This window comes from Podarcis bocagei (genome assembly GCF_964188305.1).
Source record: "Podarcis bocagei genome assembly, chromosome: 7".
Lineage (NCBI taxonomy): Eukaryota > Metazoa > Chordata > Lepidosauria > Squamata > Lacertidae > Podarcis > Podarcis bocagei.
In genome coordinates, this window is record NC_138132.1 from 63,767,059 (window position 1) to 63,789,309 (window position 22,251).

A 22,251-nucleotide genomic window follows, 5' to 3' on the forward strand; every position below is an offset into this window, starting at 1 on the left:
TTAAAATCCAGGGCAAAGACACAGCAGCTTCGTTGGTGCTGAAAGAGTCCGCCATTCATCATCTCAGCTGCCATAAAATAGCGCTAGATGGAATCTTTGATTTTAGCTTTAGAAGAACATAAATCAAAATCTAAAGCATGGCTGTCAGAAAGATCACCAGAATTATCCATTTGAGAGAGGGCTGGAGTGCAGGGCGCTTTTGCTCATTGTTGAAACCGAGCTCACCTCCTGATGCATGTAAAAAAGGCCCTACCCAAGCAGTTGCTGTTGTGTAAGTAGTTTATCCTAAGTGACCCATAAAAAGACTCTCAAACAGAAGAGTTTATAACTTTAGTTACAGTAATTGTATGCTTGATGGGACTGGATACAGAATAAATGGACAGGCTGGGCAACTCCTGCGGAGAGGCAGAGTTCTCTCTCTCTCTCCTTTCTCTTCTCTCTCTCTCTCTCTCCCTCTCCCTTTTAGAACCAAAATCGACAAGCAGTAAATGCAACACAGGCCTCTGTAAAGGAGTGCAGTTTTAAGACCCAAATGTCTACTAGGAATAGCTCTAACGAGTGACTTTATCAGGACAAAAAACGGCACCCACCATTTAGGTTTCTGTGAGTAGGCAGAGAAATGGGGTGGTGGGGGTGGGGAGGGAGAGAGAAGGGGTGTACAATAGGAGCCATGTAGTTACAGCATCTGAAGGTCAAAATAGAAACAGCAATGAGAGATGCTTCAGAAATAAGTAGTAGGCTGGAGAACACCCAGGAGACAGCAAGAAGACCTTTTATTTATCAACTTCACATCTGCTGTTTTTGTTCAATTAGAGGTCCAAATTAGTATTGATATTTCCTACAGTAAAAAAAAAAGAAGATGAAGAAGGGGGAAAAGAGCCACCGCTTTGAATGGAAGAGTGAGATGAAATAAACGTGTTAACACTCCAAGCGAAAGCGATAGAAGTGACTAAAGATTATCATTTGCAGAGGATGTGCATCTTAAAGATGTCCTTGATGGACTAAAGTGCAGCTACAGAGGCTCACACTGGTCATTCAAAAGTGTTCAGAGACACCAGCAAGAACTTAGCCTGGCTCCAGATGGAATTGATTGGAGCTCGTTTCCTACTTGTTATTGAAGGGTTTCTGAAGCACTGGAAACTTCTAGAACTAGAGAAAGTTTGGAGAACATGGCTATGCCCTCAGAGAAATGTCTTTAGTTGAATGTCATGAGAGCTATGTTGCCTTCGGTATTCAGAGGCTGCTCAGCTCCGAATACCAGTTGCTAGAGACCATAAGGAGAAACGTGAAATTGTGGGTGTGTCCTGCTTCAGAGCTTCCCATTGGGGCATCTGGGCTGCCACTGTGAGAACAGGATGCTGAACTACATGGGCCTTCAGTCTGATCCAGCAAGACTTCTTCTTGTGTCTCTGCATACATCTGGAGCAGCCTTAAACTCAGTCAGATCATGGCTCCTACCAGCCAACTATTGCCTGCTATTTATTTTTATTTCATAAATTTATACTTGATTGCAAAAAAAAACCCACAAAGCGGTTTACAGAAAGAAGAAAGCAAAACATTCAAAAGCAACTATTTAAAACATAGGAAAATTGAACTAAAAATATATTAAACCTTCTACATATTTGGGTGGATTTGTCTAAACAAAAGTGTTTTTAATAGGCACCATAAAAAGTACAATGAAAGCACCTTTCATAGAAGCCTGTTTTCCCAGTTTTCACACTGGGTCAAATATTTGTATAGAAAAATCATTCTGTGGAGAAATGCTGCTTCTTGGAGTTGGAAGGAACCCTGAGGATCAGCTAGTCCAACCCCTGCAATGCAAGAATACACACCTGTCCCTTATGGGGGATTGAACCCTCAACCTTGGTGTTATCAACTGAGCTTCTCAGTCTGCCTAAGGTCAATAGGCAGGGAGTTCCAAAGTGTGTGTGCTGTCGCATTGAAAGATCAAATATCTAACAAATGTGGCTGGCATTCTGTGGTACCTGTGAGAGTGCTAGTTTTGCAGATCAGAGCAACTAAGATATACAGTGGTACCTCAGGTTAAGAACTTAATTTGTTCTGGAGGTCTGTTCTTAAGCTGAAACTGTTCTTAATCTGAAGCACCATTTTAGCTAATGGGGCCTCCTGCTGCCGCTGCGCCGCTGCTGCACGATTTCTGTTCTCATCCTGAAGCAAAGTTCTTAACCCGAGGTAATATTTTTGGGTTAGTGGAGTCTGTGACCTGAAGCGTATGTAACCCGAGGTACCACTGTATGGGGTAATAATAATAATAATAATTTATTATTTATACCCCGCCCATCTGGCTGGGTTTCCCCAGCTACTCTGGGCGGCTTCCAACAGAATGTTAAAATACAATAGCCTATTAAACATTAAAAGCTTCCTTAAACAGGGCTGTCTTCAGATGTCTTCTAAAAGTCTGGTAGTTGTTTTTCTCTTTGACATATGGTGGGAGGGCGTTCCACAGGGTGGGTGCCACTACCGAGAAGGCCCTCTGCCTCATTCCCTGTAACTTGGCTTCTCGCAGTGAGGGAACCGCCAGAAGGCCCTCAGCGCTGGGCCTCAGTGTCCGAGCAGAATGATGGGGGTGGAGACACTTCTTCAGGTATACTGAGCCGGAGCTGTTTAGGGCTTTAAACGTCAGCACTAACACTTTGAATTGTGCTTGGAAACCTACTGGGAGCCAGTATAGGTCTTTCAAGACTGGTGTTATGTGGTCTCGGCAGCCGCTCCCAGTCACCAGTCTAGCTGCCACATTCTGGATTAGTTGTAGTTTCCAGGTCACCTTCAGGTATGGTGATCTCACAGGTAAACTAGTCCCCAGTTGACTGTGACTGACAGCAGCTCTTTGGGGTGTGAAACGAAGGTCTGCTACTTGACTATTACGCTGGAGAAACTGAGGACTGAACCTGAGACTATTTGGCGTTCAGAGCTTGTGCCCTACTACGGAGCTATTTGGGAACGGCTGAAGGTGGTTTCCCTGCTTGAGAAAAGACCGAACTACTTGTTAAACACAGTTGCACATGGCTCTATATAATATGTTCTATGGTCCAAATAAGCATTGTCAGAAAAGCACTGATTTAATTGCTGCTGAGATGACCCCACCACACACACACACACACCAATAAAACCTTTTGCAGGTGTTTCTCACACAGGGTCACCTTTTCCCTTTCTAAGACAGTTTAGTCAAAGCACTTGCTCCAGAGGTGTATTATTTCTTTAAAATATTTCTGTGCCGTTGTTGTTGTTTTTTGCCCTTTTCCAAAACAGTATCTGAAATGGGTTTACAAAATTCAGCATGAGATCACAATAAAAAGCACATCAAACCATTTGGCGCAACTGCTTCTGCAATCTCCCTCCATACCCTACGTCCCAGTTAAAAAGAAAAGAAAAGAAAATTCCATCATTTCATCCTAAAAGGTGGTTTGGAAACTTCAGAGATCCTGCCTGAAACAGATGGGATTCCATTGCTCAAAGGCTGGTCTTTAAAATCTATCATCATTATTAAAAACGTGGACACGGTTAAACCTTGAATGCTGTGTGCCCAGCTGGATTAATTAATACCCACCAGTCATTGACCTTTCACTGAGAGCGTGGACAATCATTCCCCTCAAGACAGATGATCCTTTCACTCGCCTTCCATAGATGATGCATGGAGGGACCCCCACATGCAAGACCACACACTTTCTCTCTCTCTCTCTCTCTCTCTCTCTCTCTCTCTCTCTCTCTCTCTCTATCTCTCAGAGATCAGACTCCCAGGGTGTGACATGTTTTCTTTCGGATCAACCCATAATTCACTGAATATTCATAAAACTGAAAATCAATAATATTTGTGGTGCAGCCAGCAATTCAAATAAAGGAACCCTTCTGTGGATATGCATTGAAAACTTTTGCTGCCTGGATTGAGACCAAATGGCCTTTGTGCCATTATGGGGGTGGGGGCAATATTATGTAGACATATGAGGAAAGGTCTCTTTTGCCAGCACATCTACTCACCCACCCTGAAAATTTTGGCCCCCCAAAAAGAGAAAGAGTACCTGAGTACCCTCTGGCACTCAGCTACAGAGGAAAACAAGTGGGAGCTGCAACAAAATGTTGCAGTGTTGAGTGCTGCTTTTTAGTGTGTTAGCCAGCCCTGCCTTCTTTCAGGGCAGCCCATGACTCTCCATCTTGAACTAAAGCAGTTTTTACAGCTCTTACCATCAGGAAGTTCATCTTAATGTTTAGTCAGAATCTCTTTTCTAGCAATTTGAATCTATTGGTTTAGGTCCTACCATCTGGAGCTGCAGAAAACAAGCTTTATTCATCTTCCATGTGACAGATATTTTCCTCTCAGTCTTCTCTTCTCCAGGCTAAACACTCCCAACTCCACCAATCATTCCTCATAAGACTTGGTTTCCAGGCCCTTGATCATCTTGGCTGCCCTCTTCTGCACACATTCCAGCTTGTTCATATCCTTCTTAAATTGTGGTGCCCAGAACTAAACACAGGACTCCAGGTGACGAAGGCGGAATAGAGCAGTTCCTACTACTCCCTTTGATCTGAACACAATCTTTCTTGGAAACCAGTGCAGGTGAAATTAATCAGGGGTGATATGATCAGCAAAGTTTCTGAATGTTTTTGGGAGGCAGCATTCTCACATGGAGCATGTTGCCATCTGGATGCGACCAGGGCATGGGGGACAGTGGCCAGATCCAGGAAAGCACATAACTGGCAGAAGGAGGCAACCTTCTGAATTCTGGTGTGAAACGTGGTGTAACTAGAAACCTGCAGTTCCTAGACACTTTTCTCAGTCAACCATATACAACTAGCACAATTTGAAAATTATATGTATTTGAGGCCATTCTCAGTATGTAAGAGTACCCCTCATAGAAGATACCAGCCTTCTGTAAACTTGACCCCTTACAGATGCTTTGGACCCACCTCACGGTACACTAATTACACAAATTTCTACAAATTACCACAGATTATATAGTGGGGGACTTGTGTGAGGGAAAACTTAATGATTTAGAGTCTCTGGCAGGAGCTGATCAAACAAACAGGAAAAGCTTTATTAAACAAAAAGAAGTTTATGAAACAAAGTGGGTCAGGAAATGCGTTGTTTCAGGTAGAAGCTAACTTATTCGCTTTAACTAACTATAAGATGTCTCAGGCTTAGGCACAATACTATAGGCCCAACTCTTCTTAAACTTCAGTTACTAAAAATCAGTTGTTACGCTTCAGGTGGTAGATGTTCAGGTTTCTAGAATAGGTGATAAAATGCTCAACTCAGTTTCTGTTACTTAGATATTACTGTTGAATACTTTCAACACCATACAGTTTCCTTCACAGCTTAATATTTTGGTTCATAAGCGAGGGGCACTTCTCCTCAGTTACCCACTCTCTTAACCATCCCACACCTGAGGTCTTCTAAATGGTACAACAGACCCAGGGGGTCACCTCACCCCTTGTCACTGGGCTGGGGATCTTCTGCACCTAGAAGAACTCTCCCTTCCTGGCAATACTGAGACCCAGGTAGCCTGAATTCCCACAGGATCTATCTCTCCTGGCTCGGACTCAGCCCTCCCAGAACACTCCTGTCTGTATACCCTTCCCAGACCCTCAACAGGGTCTCCCTATCCAAGCTGTCCTCTCGCTATGGATAGTCACCTCAGTGCGGATGTTTAACTTAACTCAGAACCAGTTCTCCCTATCTCATTCCCTATCTCCCAACCCGAAATGTAGCCCTGTCTGAAAACCAAACCCTGTCTCTCGTCTTAAATCCAGCCCTATCTAACTCTCTCCCTCAGAAAATGCTCCTTTTACCCCCCCCCCCAAAGTGCTGTTCCTCCCCACTCTGTGGCTAGCTGACCCTGGAGCCAATCAGCAAGAGGTTCCAATACCATGGCAAAGTTTAAGAGGAACTGCATCACCAGACTCTAGTCTGGCTATGCTGTCCATCACAGACACCATCCAACCGTCTTAGGGACTCCACTCTGGATTTGTGGAGACACTCCTAGACTTACCAGCCTCCACAGCTGGAGGCAGCAATGTTTCTGAAGACCAGTTGGTGGAAAGCCTGGGGGGGTGCTCTTGTGCTCAAATCCTGCTTAAGGGTTTCCCACAGGCATCTGTTTGGCCACTGTGAGAAGAGGATGCTAGACTAGATGGGCCATTGACCTAACCCAGCAGTCTCTTCCTATTTCCTTATGTTCATATATTCTTAAATACGGGTGCTGAGGATTGACCTGGGACCTTCTGCATGCAAAGCAGGTGCTCTGTTCCTCAGCCACAGCCCTGCCAAATTAAAAGCCATTTTATTGGCATTGACATTCAACACATTTTAATCTCTTCTGATGCTGTCGTGCAAAGCTCACCTTCCACGGAGGATCTGAAATTCTTCTGATCCCGCCAGCTGTGCCTCAGCACTCTTCCAAGGTGCTGTTTCAGAACTCAGCATTAGTCCCTGGAATGAAAAGCAAGGTTACATACAAGTAATTGAAGACAAAAATGCAGATCAATTAAAGCTGAGAAAATTCAATGTCTATTAATTTTTAATGTGCGTTGAGTGGATCTGCTGTCATCCCTTGCCTATGGAATTTCAGTTGACGCTACTTGGTGTATTCCTTGATTCTCTGTTTATATAGCATGCAAACGAAGGAGAAGGAGAAAATAAGGTGGTCCTCAGACGCTTTCGAAGGAGCGACTAATTGTACGTTTCCCATCAAACACGCTGCACTCGTCTTCCATCACTGTCCCAAGTCCATCTTTTATTTATAACATGACGAGATTTTTAAGGCTTTTTAAAATTTTGATGACTTCGATGGAGAATGACGACAGGATGGAGCTGTAGTTAGAAAATGCCTCTGAAGTCCAAGGAGAGCAAAAAAGAAGATAAGGAAACATGTTTTGGTTTTGTCAGAGACCAGAATATCCATGTTGCTTAATAGAACATTGAATGTATCAGGAAGTCAATTTCACATATTCTCAGAAGCCATGAAATATAGGCAAACATGACAGCTAAGGATGAGTTTTTATCATCAGAGTAGCACATTTGTTTCTTCCCCTTCAGTGCAATCCTACTCAGAAGTCCCTTTGAATTCAATGGCTTGCTCCCATGTCATATGATTACAGCCCTTATTTGCATTCTGTGTGGATCTTTGATTGATAGTGGTGAAATCTACAAAAGAACATAAGCAGAGCCCTGCTGGATCTGACCAAAGGCCTATCTAGTCCAGCATGCTGTTCTCGCAGTGGTCAAGCAGATGCCTATGGAAAGCCCAGAAGTTTCCCACAATGTCACTGTTTGGAATGGTTCTCTTTTCTAGGAAGGTTCTGTTCCAATGGTGTCTTGCTCGTCACCTTGGAAATCCATGTATAAAAATTGTGTCGCTATCCTGCCCTAATGCACCTGATGACTTGCACTACCTTCAAAGGAAGAGTTGTGTGAAGGATTTCTTTAACCTCTTAATTGTTAAGATTTGCTCCAGAGGAAATTCTCTAAGGACTTCCATATTCAGATGGATGTCAACCAGAAGGAGGGGCTTTTCAGTGGTGGACACTGTGGTTATTAAATACCCCCCCCCAAAAAAAAAGAAGAAAGATTCTGAACGTGGGAACACAAATGTCATTTTAAAATCTGGCTAAGATATATTTATTTTCCAGGACTCATAGTTATTGAATTGTGCTTATGCTGTTTTATTTGATTTCATTTGATTCTTGGCTGTTTTACTAAGCCTGCCATCTCATCTGATTTCTCTGCTGTTTTACACTAGCTTTGATTGTATACAATTTTAATGCTTGAGTTGGCTTTTAAAATTTGTAACCCACTTCAAAGAGGTTTTAACATCGGAAGATAACACAAATGCTTAGCAAAAAAACCATGAATGCACACAAGTTTTTTTAAAAAAAGTTTTTGCATTAAAGTGGGTTATGCTTTCTTCAGACACTAGATATCACTATTGGTCATGCCCCACTGAATTCAGGAAGCAAAGACTACATTTTGTTATGCTGCGTTCTGACTTTAGGTGTCACTATTATCTTTTCTAAAAAAGGTAAATGACTGGTCTAGTGCCACACCAATACAGGAGTATTGGAGTGGCTTCTCGTGTTCCATGAAGAGAGCAACCAAAATGAACAAGGAAATGGAACAACTCCCCTATTAGGAATGGTTATAGCATTTGTGGTTTTTTAGTTTAGAAAAAAAAGGTAGGTAGGAGGATATATTATGGAAATACATAAACTTATGTGTGATGCAGTGAATGTGGATAGGGAAATGTTTTCCTCCTCATAATTCTAAAATTTCTTGAATTCTAGAATTCCAGTTTATTCAGCGAAGGTGGATGCTGGAAGGTTCACAACAGTCAATAAAGTCCTTCTGAATTCACTCTCACAAGATGGCCTCTAACTTGGATGGTTTTAAAAGAGGATTAGACAAATTTATGCAGGAAGAGAAAGCTATCAGTGGCTACTACCTATGATGGCCATGTTCTGCCTCCATTGTTAAAGGCGGTATGCTGCTGAATACCAGATGCTGGAAATCACAAGTGGGGAGATTGCTCTTGTTCTCAGTTCCTGCTTGTGGGCTTCCCATTGGGGCATCTGGGTGGCCACTGAAAGAAGAGGATGCTGAACTAGATAAGTCATTGGCCTGATGCAGCAGGCTCTTCTTATGTTCTTATGAATTCCACATGAATTTGGAGCCCAAGCATATCTCCAAAAGAGTGCTGTACAAATGGCCATTTAACACATTCTAAGAACCATCGAAAATGCATTCAGGTGTTCATGTTTTGCTGCTTAATGTGATGGGTTAAGGGGCTGTTCACTACTGATGTCATATTTGAAAGTGGGTGGGGTGGGGGGAACCAGGAGACGAATCCACTCTGCACAGCTTTAAACTCTTTTCTCAAACCCCTCCTCTCCCTGCCTCCATAACACATCTCTGTATTATCATTAGCTTTTTGAAATCTGCAGAAGCTAGCTATATTTTGATTAACTACCTTTCCTGTTTTATCAACTGCTTTTAGTTCCTTGGCTTCCTTCCAAACTCATTTGGGTGGCCACATGGACCAAGCAATCTTGGCATCAAGGAGCATTTGCCTTTACAAATCCAAATCCTACTATTTTTTTAATTGTCATCTTCCAATCCAGACAATCAGCCTGTCCTACAGTAGACAACACAACACTTCCCATGGTTTTTGAGGTGCATTGCATTTCCATGGTGAAGTTCTCTGGTAGTTTTCTGATGTGAACGTCAACATTTCTCTCCAGGCCATTTTCCCATTGTATGGATGTGTATGACCAAGGCAATATTCACTGCATCATACCCTGAAAAACGAATTTGATCCAGTCCAAACCACCAAAACCATGGTCTACACCAGCACCAGACATTTTTTAAAGCACTCTTGGACCTATTGTTTTTGACAGGGATGCCCAACTGTCAATCACCTGATGTCAATGTGATTTCTTTTTTTGTGGGACGCTTTGCAAGGGGTTTCCCCAAGATCTGAAAAGCAGCTTCTACTCATAAGACCATTAGATGGGCCACTGGATCAGGCCTATGGCTTATCTAGTCCAGCATCCTGTTCTCACAGTGGCCAACCACTGCTTTAATAGGAAACCAGTATTCAAGCACAAGACCTCCTGTGGTTTCCAACAACTGGTATTCAGCAACATTGCTGCCTCCATCTAAGGAGGGCAGAGTAGAACCATCATGGTAGTGGCCATCCACAGACCATGAATTTATAATTTAAAGCCATTCCAAATTGGTGTCTATACTGCCTCCTATGGGAGGGAATTCCATAGTTTAACTATGTGCCGCAGGTAGAAACCTGAATCTTCCAACACTCAGTTTCATTGAATATCCACGAGTTCTACTGTTGTGAGAGAAGAAGAACTTTTCTCTGTCCACTCTCTCCGTGTCAGGCTTAATTTTATAAACTTCTATGGTGTCACCTCTTACTTGTCTTTTCTACAAACTGAAAAAGTCCCCAAGCTCCTGCCACTATTCCACTCTTAACCCATTTCTTAGTTCACCCACCATTATTAGCTAGCAATACTTTTCAGTAAGAACTGGGCTGAAATTTTCCAGGAAAAGAAATAAGATGCACCTAAAGAAAGCCCTCCTGGATCAGGCCAGGTCCCTGCCCCAGTCCAGCCTCTTGTTCTCACAGTGGCCAGCCAGAAGCCTATCATGAAAAGCTGCAAGGAGGACCTTCCTGTGACTTGCAACAACTGGCACTGAGAAGCATTTCTGCCTCTTGTAATGGAGGCAGGCCATAGACATCAAGGCATATAGCTATTGATAGCCTTCTCCTCCATGAATTTGTCTAATCCTCATTTAAAGGCATCTGTGAAACAATCACCTTGCCAACAAAGGTCCGTATAGTTAAAGCTATGGTTTTCCCAGTAGTGATGTATGGAAGTGAGAGCTGGACCATAAAGAAGGCTGGTCGCCAAAGAATTGATGCTTTTGAATTATGGTGCTGGAGGAGACTCTTGAGAGTCCCATGGACTGCAAGAAGATCAAACCTATCCATTCTGAAGGAAATCAGCCCTGAGTGCTCACTGGAAGGACAGATCCTGAAGCTGAGACTCCAATACTTTGGCCACCTCAAGAGAAGAGAAGACTCCCTGGAAAAGACCCTGATATTGGGAAAGATGGAGGGCACAAGGAGAAGGGACGACAGAGGACGAAATGGTTGGACAGTGTTCTCGAAGCTACCAGCATGAGTTTGACCAAACTGCGGGAGGCAGTGGAAGACAGGAGTGCTTGGCGCGCTCTGGTCCATGGGGTCACGAAGAGTTGGACTATACGACTATACAACTAAACGACTAAACAACAACAATGTGAAACAATCCCCCCAAAAAACTGTTGGAGAATTCACCAAAGTTGCTGCGTGCGCACACACCGCCTTCTAAGAATATTGCCCTCTCTCTGCCACCTCCAAATCAAGGAGGCAAATTCAAAGAGACCGTTTTAGTTTGGGGAAATGATCTCCGAAAGCAACCCTAAATATTAGTTAGCTAATCGGGCTATTTGATAGAGTGCTTAAAAGCCGAGGATGTTTGAAGGCCCAACGTAATATAATTTCTGCCAGTGATGTTCAGTTATAGCGGTGTCAACATTCATCAAGCTCGCTCACTCTGGTAACTTCATTATAGCAGCCACTCTGCTCTTTAACCTGTTTTCCCCACTCCTTTGCAAGAGGAAAACCTCCCTGAGTGCCTTAAGCGTATTTGGAGATCTCTTGCATAATGAACATCCCCTTCTGCAGCTGAGGGCACAGGTGTCAGCTCCTTGTCAGCCTCCAGGGCCAAAAACGGGAGTCCCTGAAATGTTGAACGAGACACCCTGCCACTACATTTTCCTGGTAGATGCTAAACTGTAAAACAGATTGTTCAAACCTTACGACACCCCCACTGCACCCCTCTGCATTCATAAGGCTCATTACGGCCTCTAATTGCATTGCCTACTTATTGTTTCCTCCGCTGCGCCATCGCCTTCGCAGCATCATTCCTAATTGATGCCATCCAGGCCGAAGCATTTTTAATAAATAAATAAATGCCCAAGTGCAATTTAGGCCAACATATCCCACGATGAAGGAGCTTTACCCCCCCTCCTTCTTTTTGCCACCACCAGGACAGAAACTCATTACGAAGTTAAATGAACTTGTTCCAAATTTCTGCATCCTCCTTCAGTTTCTCCCATCAATCTTTTTAAAGTGGCTTTTTGGCAGTCAAAGTGGCCATCTCTGTTCTGCAACAAAAGGACTTCCAGCTGAATCGGTGACCTGACTCTCAGAAACGATGGCGTCTTTGTTAACAGCTGCAGCCACTCTTCCATTTGTTTCATAGACAACTGTACAGCCCTACTTGATGAATGAGGAACTCCTCCCCACGCTGAACTCTCTTATGACCAAGAAGCTTAAGGCTTGTCCCATTGGTCTCCTGTTCCTGAGAAGAAGTACATGGAAGTGCCTGGAAGGCAATCTTCCCATCCCACCAAATGGCAGTCAATTTAGCAAATTCACTCACACAACGTTCCCTTGATGTATTGCAACTGGGTGTATTCAAATGACCAGAAAGGAGATTGGACCAGAGGTTGATGGCCGTCAGTCATGGATTCTTTAGCTGGATTCCTACATTGCAAAAGATTGAACTAGATTACCTTTTGGGTCCATTTCAGCCCTACAATTCTATGATTGTATATTCCTGCATGTTCTGTTATCAGTTATTTATATTGGACAATGTGATGATGTATCCATTCCAAACTTAAACCTGTTTCTCTTTAAGTTTCTCTTAGATTTGTTCCCAATAGAGGCAGCACACTATTCATGATAAAACTGAAAACAACCACTGCTGAGCAAAAATAAATTCCATGGAGAACACTGAACAGTCACTTTAGTCTGAAGCAAATGTTCTGTATTGCTGCTGTGTTATTGACAAAAGTCATATTCCAGCTCACTAATAACATTCAAAGAGCCATGTGGCTATTTTAATGCCACATTTTCAGTTATTACTATAAAAATTAGGTAGAAAATTACAGTGCTAATATTCATTTTGAACAAAATAGTTGAGGGAATTTGCATTATTATGATAGCATGGTGACTCATTCACCAAGGAAAGCTTTGCCTTTCTTCATAAAACTTTCCCATTTTTCAGAGTTTCTTCCCTCAAACTTTCCTCTAAAAGCAACCCATGCAACAAGCTAAAAAAAAAAATCTCCAGTCCATTCAAATAGAGAGTCAACTGCTCTGGATGCTGTGAGATGTCTAGTCCAGCTTCTACTCAAAAATCTCAAATGAACGAGACTCCACCACCTTACAAGTCCATTCCACTGTCAAACAGCTTTTACCCTCAGAAAGTTCTTCCTAATGTACATTCAGAACATTCTTTCTTGCCATTTCTTTCTGATAGTTTGGGTCCTTTCCTCCTTAGCAGAAGAAAACAAGCTTGCTACCTGTTCCAGTGACAGCTATTTAGATATTTGGAGATATCGTGTTTCTTATTGTGTTTTGACTGCATATATCAGGGATGTCCCACAGGTCGATCATGATCTACCAGTCAATCTCAGGGTGCCCCTGGTTGATCCTGGTCGATCGCTCAACAACTTCCTCCCCAAGACAACTTTGGTCAATCCAATGTGTAGATCACTTCCAGTTTTTTAATAGTGGGAGTAGACCGCAGCCTCTTGGGAGTTGGACATGCCTGCCATAGATTGCTTTGAAGACCCAGCTCTGTAATGAGGAGGGACCTTAGCTCAGTGGTAGAGTTTTGCATGCCAATGACCCCAAGTTCAATCAACAGGAGCATCTCAAGGTAAGGCTGGAAGAGGACCCTTCCTGAAACCCTGGAGAGCTGCTGATGGTCAGTGTAGACAATACTGAGCTAGATGGATCAATAGCCTTACTCAGTGCAAGGCAGCTTCTGTGATTCTAAGCTCATCCACTACCACACAGGTTCCCCTTGGCAGTGATATCTGTGTTGTGGAGCTGCTTCCTAGGAAAAGTGTGTCGAGCCTGCTCTGTTTCAATCTTCAGAAAAATAGTAAAGACTCATTATATTTATCCCAGCAAGCATTTGGGGGATTGTGATGGATTTTTAATTGCTACATTTTTATGTTGTTTATGGTGTCTATGCTGCTTTTAAAAGTTTGCCTTTATTGTTTTGCTTTAGGATGATGGATTTTTAATGGTTTTTATTTATTGTGGGCTCCTGCTTTTATGCGATGTTGCAAGCCACCCCGAGGGGTCTCATGACAGGCAAGGTAGCAGTCTAAAGTGAAATAAAATCAAAACATCTATCCTGAAAAAAAAACACCACTTTTTGTTTCGGAGATCTGAAATGGCGTGGCACACTCTGTGTACTCCTCCCATGTCTGGGCTCTGAGCATTTACCGGATTGCAGAGCGAAATAACATTATCACTTTAGCAAGGGGGAAAGTCCCATCGAGTTGCTCCTTTGTTTTCCTTCATAAATGAGTTGCAATAGTTAATGAGCGGGACTAATTAGGACTGCAGCAACCACAGCATGTAACAAAGACTCCTGCCTCACTAGCAGCACTACAGACTGTTGACTGTTGAACCAGTTTGGAGAAGATCCATTATTTTCATTAATGGATCTCATTCTTATGTGTGTGTGTGTGTGTGTGTGTGTGTGTGTGTGTGCATGCACGTGTGTTTTACTATCAGATTAAAATCACATTTTTTATTGTTTTTCCTAATGCAATCTGGTGTAATAAGTACAGAATGAATGGAATAGTTATTGTTTTAATTATTTTTTCATTTTGTTCTTTATCTTGCATCTTCCTGCCCTTATTTACTACTTTTATGTCTCCTGATCCTCCTGTAACTTGCTGATTTACCTGTAGGCATTTAAGTGTATGTGTAAGTTTTCCTGCATGCGCAGGCATATTTGGGGGGGGGCACACACACACACACTCAAGGGTGTCCATAAAAACACATCATGCGTTATTGCTTTTGCCAGCATTAGAAAATAAACTTAAAAGGAAAAACATAATAATTATCCTAATTAAAATCGCCTCCGCCACTGCAAGAGGCAAAGTTCTGGGTTCCCTGAGGTAGTGCTTCACTGGAATAGAAACTTAGCCTGTTTACTAATATGCAGAGGTGCCAAGTTGAATAAAATATTGTGGGGGGCCAGGTAAGACCCGCCCTGCATAATTGATCAGATGACACAGTGCACGCACACCATTTGAATAGGAAAGCCAACCAACTTTGTGGGGGCCCAGCCCCCACAAATATTTTATTGTGGGGCCTGAAGCCCCCACAACCCCTAGGAGTTGCCTCTTATGCTAATATGGGTCACACAGTTCTGCATACACTTCTTAATTATTGATCGATCTGTTTTCACCTTGCTGCACTTCACATTGTTCCTGAAATGCATAATAAAGGGTGCAGCACTAGGGTTCCATTATGGCCATGGGATATTTCAGACTTCCATTTCCACAGGTAGAGAGAGAGAGAGGACCATTGGACTCCCCTGTAGAAGCCTCCTTATTGCATTTGTAGAAGCCGCCTGTCTCCCACCATCAATGCTATGGCAGCAGAAGAGCATATCAGAAGCTGATCAAGGGAGTCTATTCCCCCAACATTCCCTATGCAAGGGAGGTAAATGTACCAGCCATAGAGCCTGTGAATTTATTTTTTGTCTGACTACACCACAACCCCTTTTCCATCCAGGCACCACATTCATCTTTCAAACACACACACACACAGCAGGATTGCTCTGGAATTCACACAATTCATGGTTATAAGATGTGATGGTGGTGGTAAATAGCTAAAATGGCTAAGAGTGGTTTAACAACCAATCCCTTTCCCCAGTGAATTCTGGGATTGTAGCTCTGTGAGGGGCAATAGGAGTCTCATAACCACTCTCAGCACTCTGAACAAGCTATAGTTCCCAGAATTAATATTTTTTGCCGGGGGGGGGGGGGAGCCAGGACTGTTTAAAGTGGCATCAGTAATTATTCCTGCCTCCTTTCAGAAGTTGCCTAAAAATTGTGTTACTCAGGCAGCCCTTCAAAGTGCAAGTTTTCTTTTGACCGACAGTATATACGTATGATTTTTTCCTGATATTTTTTCCTGTGGGTTTTGTTTTGTTTTTGTAGCTTTTGTATGGGGTACACATTTTGCTGTTTGTGTTTTGTTTGTTTTTTACCAAAGTGCTATTTAGAAATGTTTACAGAAAAAAGTCAGGGTTACGGTCTGGTTGACATGTGCAAACCAGACATGTTGCCTTTTAGCAATCTCGTTCTGGGGTACTAGATCACCTGCAGAAACCTCAGCATGAATCGGATTTGCAATGATGCTGGTAATTTTCCAGATGTTTCCGTCGCTGGTTGCTAAAGCAAAGTCTGGCTCACAGTGAGGTTTCTTTATGCAGCCCTGTAGACAGGGCATGGTAACTGGCTCGAAGAGGGTTCAGTTGTAATTTCCAGTGGAAAACAGCAAGGAACAAAGAACATCACTTGTAGCCACTGAAGATCAAGTCAGCACATTTAAAAGTTTAAGAGGAGACAATGTCACAAAGACCCAAGCCCTCTGCAAAATCTTTAAGCATTGACTTCAGCAAAGTAACAGCAAGAAATGCTCTCAGAGATACAAAATCTAAGAAAAATAATGCTGGCATCTAATTACCCCAGTGCAGTTTGCTGCTTTTATCTGTAATTGGACTGTATAGTCTTTCATTCTAATTTACTTTACATCTAAACTGTGATAATCAAGACAAGCAGAACAGAATGGCCTGTAACTGACTATACCACTGACACCCGTTAATGCCTAATTATAACAACTAAATTAAAGATGTGACTGTAAAGAGGTTGAGTACCAGTCTGAAGCATTTAATTCGGTGGAAAGAAGTAGAGATTTTAAATCCTATGTACGAAAATCAATATTATGGCTCATTATATTGGTATTGCTAAACAGATTAATGAAATTAAGTATTTTGCTTTTTTTAAAAAAAATGTTTTATTGCGATGTAAAGATTGTTGCTACTGTTGTTTTAACAAAAGGCCTAGATAAAGAAGAAAACCCACATCCTGAACCAATTTACACAGCAATCTAATTAAGATAGTGTTCAGAAGACTCTCTTGTGATACCCACATGTCATTTCAGGATACGGGTTATAAGTGTCATTCATAGGATTGTTATCTTGCAGAGGCTTTCACTTAAAAGGGCTCATTTCCAGGGCTTTGAAAATCATATGTAATGTTGTATAGAGGGCAAGGATTGTATCTGTAGGATAGATTGTTGTGTCACCCAGAGCCACAGAGGCATCCAGGTTGAGGTTAATGTAAGGGAAACACCCAACCAAGTGAATCAGAAGATGAACAGGGACTAAGAGGGAACGTAAACTGGTGGTGAAGGAAGAATTAAAGCTAGAAAACCGAACAATTGTCAGAACAAGGACAGAAATGTTGGCCTATAATGAACCACAGGACTCCTATTCCTAGGGCAGATGAAAATAGGAAACATCTTGCACAAAGTGTCATCCACTTCAATCAGGGATGGGGAACCTTGAGCTCTCGGGATGTTCTGGAGGTATTGTGGTATCGATTTCAGCTTATTCAGTCAGCTGATATGGGCAAAGTGCTAGCCAACCACATGCCCTCTTGATTCTTGTCCCTCTTGTCTTATTAAATCTAGCAGGGTGGGTAGAGTTGGCTGGTTGGCTGGCTCCAGGATGTGGTTGATGCTCCATCTCATGACTGGGTGGTCCCTATTGCATTGAAAGAGATGATTGTGTGACCCACATTAAAATGCTGGTGAATTTTCATGAAGACTTCTAAAAACAAACAAAAACAAGCAAAACTGATGTGGAAATATGGAGAGCTAAATTTAAGACTGGAAAAATGAGAAACTGAGAGGTCAGAATTGACCCATCCCAAATTTTAAGTGCAGTCAAGGATGCTGCCTCATCACCAGAAGTTGAAATAAGAGTCAGTTGCCAGTCGAGCCAGATTTTTCACATGGAATGTAAAGCACCATTTCACCCTTTCCCTCAGGGAGCAAAATGTCTCAAGACAGTCTTGCAAAAGCACTTGAAGAGGGTGCAGAGTCAGGCCTGGAGAGAGACCTGAAGACAGAGATGCCTGGAAAACCCCATTCAGCAACCAGGCCATCCCTGGTATAAAGGAGAGAGAAAAAGAAAAAAAGTGAAATAGCCATGAACTAGAAAAAGCACAGTTGAGACAATTCAACTGCAAATTAAATGCATGCAAAACTCACAATGACCCTTTGCGGCAACAGTGAACGGTGATGACATAATCTTATTAAAGTTGACGACTAGTTTTTAATGAGTAATTAACTGGAATTTAAACTTTTCTGGAAGAATGCAAACAAACAAAAACAGTAAAAGGGGGGGGGAATACCAGCAAACCATGTCGATTTGTAATATGGCACCATATAAAATCAGATAGATGCAATCAAAGTCAAGCAAGAACAAGAAGAAGAGGGGTCAGGTTGGAAGGGGGCAAGGGGGCATGGAGGCTGGTGCAGTACAGGAACAGCAAGAATTTGGGACTGACTCCACCACTGCCCCCCCCACTGCACTGACCCTCCTGCCACCATGTCTTCTCCCCACCCCGTCCTTCTCAGTTACTAGCAGCAACCTCCATGTTGGGAATGCAGGCATGCAATGTGCCCTGCTAATCGCTACTGGGGAATCAGTCCGTTCCTGATGTTCACTTCTTTGCCTGAGCCGAGTAGCAGCTGAGGAACTGGGAACCTTGTTAAGGGAGGTATCAAAGGTCCTCCATTGCTATGCAGGGCACAGTCCTGATGATGTCAATCTCTTGAGGTATGGTCATGAGTGCAGCAGCATCCCGTTCCTTGGCCCCTTACATTTTGGTCTTCCTCCCGTCATTCTAACAAATGTTTCAAGACAAGTTATGACATTTGGAGGACTAGCACATTTCCCTGCTTAACTGCAATTTCTTATGAGCCAATGCCCTTAGACACATTTATTTCCTTTTGTCCAAAAATACAGCGAATAAGACAAAGCCAAAAGCTGGATAATAATCTTTCCCCACCCCACCCCAGGGATTGCTTGTTCCCTACAGAAAATGCAGGGAGTTTTATTTTTACAATATGAGCAGGGAACATTCTCTGAATGACAACTGTGTCAAAATGAGTGGCCAAAAAGTTTGCAAGGATGCCAAAGTCATAAAGGAAAATAAGTTCAGAAGAAGAAAAACCCAGCTTCGCTGCCTTCAAAAGCAGAAACAAGGGACCTGGAAGCCTCCAGAAGTTGTTGGACTCCAATTCCCATCAGCCTCAACCAGTATGGCCAATGGCCAGGGATCATCGGAGTTGCAATCCCTCTGCTTGCAAATCGTCTGTCTAACCCCTCCCCAGAGAGACGATTTCTGGGATATAAGGAAGGGATTGGATGGGGTGGATTGGAGCTTAGCTACCAAGACTTCACATCTGGATAATTTGATATCAGATCAGACTTGAAATATGTCTTATGGATTTGCCTACAAGCTGATTACTGTACTCTGGATGATTGGCACACAAATCTGAAACCCAGGTGGTGCCATAAAGTGAGCAAAAAGGCCCCTTTCACATTTTCAAATGAATGCATATAGCTGGAAGCAGAATCAGAGCAACAGATTATGCCCTCAAGTTGTCTGTGTCCCTTTGAAAGTGGGAAGAAAGACTCCACAGACAACTGCATGTCTGAAGGGCTCTCTCTCTCTCCTGCTTTTCCATAGTTCCCAATCACACCAGAATATGAACTTCCTCAGTTCCAAAATACTCACCCAGCCAGTTTCAGTCAGGCCCCAAGCCATTCAGCTGTGGGGCTAGCAAAGGAAAAGGAAGAGCAAAGAAACGCAAGCAGAAGAAGCAGAATTCCCCACAGCAGCAACTCAAGTTGGAAGAAGAAAGTTGATGGAAGAAGTATCAGGAATGACAGCCAGTTAGGCAGATCCACAGTATACATTTAAAGCACATGACTTAGAATAATAGAATTGCAGAATTGGAAAGGATCCCCAGTGATCATCTGGTCCAAACCCCTGCAATGCAGGAATCACAGCACAAGATGGCCATCCGACCTCTGTTTAAAAACCTCCAAAGTCCACAACCTTCCAAGGTAGTCCATTCCATTGTCAAATAGCTCTTAACATCAGGAAGTTCTTCCTAATGTTTAGTTGGAATCTCCTTTCTTGTAATTTGAATGCATTGGTTTGGGTCCTCCCCTCTGGAGCAGCCAAAAGGAAGCTTGCTCCATCTTTCACATGACAGCCCTTCAGGTATTTGAAGATGGCTCCCATGTCACCTCTCAGTCTCCTCTTCTCCAGGCTAAACATGCCTAGACGTAAACAGAGCCGAAATTATTCATATTTGTTATTGTATATGCCTTTTTTAAGGACCCATCATACAAAATCAGATGCCATGACAGTATAAAATGCTGGTGCAATAAAATGGAAAACTCTCCTCCCCGATAATGTCTAATGTTCCTTTTCTTTCCCCAAAAGTGCCACTTCTGGCTGCACCTGCTTGATGCACAGTTCAGGAAAGCAGATGAAATCGCATCCAAATTTATTACCGAAGACGGTCCCCGGGTGAATGGCAACACTATCCATCTTTTTATAGGCAGGCACATATAACAGGTTTAAGCATCTCTTTTGGAGCAGTTTAAAGACTTCTTTGCTTTCACAGGTTTATTAAGTTTTCATTAAATTATGAAATGGCCCCAGTGGTGAGGTCCAGCCATTTTCATACACCTGAACCAGCAAAAGTCAAACCATTCAATAAACCAGGAAATTTCTTCTCCTCCGACCCCAGTGCCTGCACACCCAATATGGGGCCTTGTAATCAATAAAATGTGACAGCTGAAATACTGTCACATGGCCAGCCTTAAGGCCGATTGCCTGCCACAGGTGTGCAGTAAATAATGGCAACCTGGTTGCAGGCAGGCAGTGAACTGTTCCCTGTGATCACCTGAAGCACGAGAAATGCAGTTCCTCACACGGCTGTTTTAGAAATGTGCTCTGTGTAGGCAGCGGAAAGAGGCTGCCAAATCCTGAGATGATGGATAGAAGAGGTTGGGGTGATAACATTGTTTAATGTTCCCCCATACACTAAAGACTCAGTGTAAGTAGAAAGCTAATTTATTCCTGATTATTATTATTGAACATAAATATTATCAAAGGTCAAAATAGGCTTCTAAGTGGTTTACAAGTATAAAAGACAATGACATGTTATTAAAATACATAAATCCCTACTTAAAATGCAGTGCAACTGCATCTTACGTACAAATATCTGGGTAACTAACTTTATCATTTCTTTGCATCGTCCTTGGAAAAAGAGACAAATGGGTTCCACCAGGTTCTGTCCTGGGCCTGTTGTTGTTGTTCAAGGGCATTATAAACAACTTGGATGAAGGAATCTAGGAGGTACTCATCAAATTTGCATGTGACAACAAACTGGGAAGGGTAGAAGACAGAATCAGGATTCAAGATGAGTTTAACAGATTGGAGAACTGGGCCCAAACTAACAAAACAAATTTCAATAGGGACAAATGTAAGTAGAAAGGAGTTTCTGACTAACTAGCCGGAATAACTTTTTAACAGTAAGAGCTGTTTGACAGTAGAATGGACAACCCCTCAGAAGGTGGGTCTCTCCTTACTTGGAGATTTTTAAGCAGAACTTGGATGACCATCTGTCATGGAAGCTTTAACTGAGTTTCCTGTATTGCAGAGGGTTGGACTAGAGTCCCTTCCAACATTACAGTTTCTGATGCTTACCAGGAGAGGGGCATGCACGGGCAGGAGAACTGGATTGGCAAAAGGTATTACCCAACTAAGTTCTACACACAGTAGACCCACTGAAATTAATGTTCTCGAGCAAGTCATCCATTCCAAAGGGTCTACTCTAAGTAGATCTACTCTTGGATACAACACAAAATATTGAGTTTTGATGGCTTTTTATGGTGGGAGGGAGCTGCTACCGTGGAGGGGTGTTTTTTTTAATAGGAGGCAACTTGCATTTTTAAGCCTCCCATTTTAACTGCTCAGCTTCTTCCTGGTTGGTATACAAATTCAGTATTGGTCGAGCTTTTCTTTTTATGATCCACAACACACAATTCCAGCAGCATATCTATATGGGCAAAACATCTGTTACAGGAAAGTCAAAGGCAAGAACTAAAAGTAACACTAGTCTAGCTTTGGACTCAGGGTGCAATCCTAACTATGTCTGCTCAGAAGTAAGCACTATTGCATTCAGTGGGGCTTACTGCCAGGTAAGTGAGGGTTGGATTGCAGCCTAGCCTCAACTCTGTTATTTAATGCTAAGTGCTGAGTCTTCTGTTACATTCACTGAGGCCCCTCTTTCAAATTAAATAATCAAGCGTTATAGCTTCCACACCTTGTAATCCTATGATCTCCGCAATGACTTTTTGAAATACCACAGAAGTGGAAGTAATGCCAAACGGCATTCACTTAAATTTATAATGTCCAAATGGTGTATTAAAAGTCATTAGCTCACAGTTTGAGTCATCTAACTTTCCTTGTGAATATGCATGTCCAACATCTTAGTACTCAGAATACTTTCTGCTTCTGAAGTGTTGTCTGCTTCCTCTTCAGTACTATTTATTGGACAATATTCATATTTTATGACTTTATTTGAATCATATGGATCAATGAGTATCTGTATTTTTTTTTTTTAGGAGACTCACCTGTTCAAGCTGCAAAATTAACTCTTTGTAGATGGTTAGACTTTTTGAATCATTATACCTTTTGAGGAA

At 42.5% G+C, this 22,251-nt stretch overlaps 1 long non-coding RNA gene across 1 annotated transcript in view; it reads right to left on the reverse strand.

The window, feature by feature from the left end:
- Positions 1–5,027: 5,027 nt before the first annotated feature.
- LOC308592166 overlaps positions 5,028–22,251 on the reverse strand; it is a 33,516-nt gene continuing 16,292 nt past the window's right edge. Inside the window, exons 4-6 of the long non-coding RNA XR_014010403.1 lie at positions 12,016–12,119; positions 6,357–6,445; positions 5,028–5,242 (exon numbers count right to left, since the gene is read on the reverse strand). This is a non-coding gene — a long non-coding RNA (uncharacterized lncRNA). The remainder of the gene's footprint in view (positions 5,243–6,356; positions 6,446–12,015; positions 12,120–22,251) is intronic.